Raw genomic sequence first — 2,391 nt, forward strand, 5'->3', positions numbered from 1 at the left:
GACTTCAGTGAGAGGACCATATGTTTCTCCCGAGATCCTAATAAAAACTTCTGTTCTTCATTTTGAGATATCTGTGAATATTTTTGAATTGGAGTTTGCCATACCACACACAATCATTGATGGACAGATTATTAGAACAATAGCACTCTAAGGTAGAAGGGATCTCAAAATCACTGATTCTAAAGCCAGAAGATTTTAGAATCATTGACATTGTTAGAACAGAAGCACTCTCAGGTGTGGGAAGGGACCTCATTATTGCTGTTTCCCCTAGAAGCTATACTCTATCATATCCATGTGCTCTTTCAGTTTCAGGTTCACCTATGGGCCTCCTTTTTCATAAAGAGTTAATCCAATGGACAGAGATATTTTCCTTTTCTCAGAAATTTAATGACTATTTCATAAAATATTAGCTGAAAAGGATCTTATTATATCATCTAACTACCTACCAGGAACTTTTTACAAATGTTGAGGCTGAAGTGCACTGGCTTGCAGATAGAAAAGGTGGGATAAGAATGAAAACAGGTTGTTTTTTTGGGGCGTGGGGTGGGGGGGAGAGGCAGAATTGTATGATTTCCAGTTACTCAAATTGTAGAATGTTGTAGAACTAGGATCATCTTGCCCCTGGGATTTAGCAACTCTGTTCTCTGCCTATGATCCCCTTTGATCCAACTTGCATCCCTACCCAAATGATCTATCACCTGCCCTTTTTATTATGCTGACAGGAGGAATTTAAAAATAACCACTTGTAGTTTGTTCTTGTTCAACCCAGTCTTATTTCCTCATTTTTGTGGTTTCTAAATTAATTACACACAATTTAGAAAATCTGTGAAGCCAGCAAATGGAACAGTCCTAGTCTCTATGCTGCCAAAAGAATTATTCCTCAATTATGATCTAGACAGGTTGTAGACCAAACTCCTTCTACCCAGTCTTGGGACAGTAGGACACAGTTCTAGGATTTGATTTTCCTCATGGTTATTATGATGATTTCAGAGCCTGGAAATGGATTTCTAGATACCATAAAATATCATAATTTGTAGCTGATATGTTTCCTTTAGACTTATCCAATTCAGCAAATATTTATTAAATGCTTGTTATGTTCAATTCACAGCAGTGGGAACTAAGGACATACACATGAAAGAATGACAATCCCTGATCTAAAGCTTATATGGAGATATGGAATATGACATATAGGTATGTGCTATACATAGAGTTAAACAGAAAAGAAGAAGTGTGATGGGGGCATGTTACACAAATCACGTTGCCTTTTACATGAATATAGGCTGGGGCAGGGTGCTACTTAAATGTTGGAGTTTGGCATTCATTCCAGATTTTATCAGGAAGGTAACAAGTATGAAGCCTGTTCTTTATATCAACTTTCAAAGCCTGAAGAAATTTCAGTTCACGAGGAGAAGTTCCCTCTCTATTCCTAACAAGTAGTTACAATTATCTTCTACTTGAGTCCCTCCAAAAACTTGAGGAATTGGCTGCTTCCCAAAGCAGCTCATATTAGTATATTCTTTCTTGGAATGAGCTAAATTTTTTCTTTTGGCAATTTCTCCTAATTTTATCTTGTGAATGTTCAGAATAAATAATCCCTTTCCCAGATGACATTGAGGGGATACAGCTTCTAGGGAAAATGTGTCAGTAGCCCTGAGACCACCTGGCCTTGGTAGTACCTAGTTACACAGATAATGCTGGGTGCCAAATAACAATGTGTTGGTCTGTTGATAACAGGTTTCTGAGACAAATGGTGAGATGTGTACCAGACCACTTCTCAGTTCTTTCTACCTCTGGGCCATAAAATTAGCACATCAGTGACATGAAGAATCACATTTCTCAGTCTTTTCCTATAAATTTATCTTCTTGCTCCTGGTTCTTTGCTAAATCCTTTTGGAACTTATCCCTCTTCAATTGGTGTTACAATTACAGTAAACTTTGCCCTTTGACTTGGAGATAGATTCGAACCTACAAGTTCTTTTGAGACATCTCATGACAAGTCTGAGACTCCCACCTCTTGTGGTCTCTTCTGAATCTCAACATTTGGTGGCCCTGTATAGGGAGAGTCTGACCTCCTCTGGTTTCATCCCCTCCTTGTCAAGGTAAGTCCCCCATTCTTTTCTCCCTCAATCCTATAGCTGGGACACTTCAAATTACTGAGAAAACTTGTTTGGGTTGTTGTGAGCTTCATGTTCAGCAGATTTTCCTTGACTAGAGACATTCAAACTTGGAAATTTTTGCAATGCTTGGCAAACTAACCTTTGCCACTTTCCCCCCTCTTTCTGGGACACCAGAGAAGGAGGCAATGTGCTGTAGGTTGATTTTTGGCAAAGAACTAGAAATTTTATGACTTTTGGCAAAGATGGGACAGTCCTCTTCCATGTCATTTTTGTC

This window comes from Antechinus flavipes, chromosome 1 (assembly GCF_016432865.1).
Source record: "Antechinus flavipes isolate AdamAnt ecotype Samford, QLD, Australia chromosome 1, AdamAnt_v2, whole genome shotgun sequence".
NCBI classification, from domain to species: domain Eukaryota; kingdom Metazoa; phylum Chordata; class Mammalia; order Dasyuromorphia; family Dasyuridae; genus Antechinus; species Antechinus flavipes.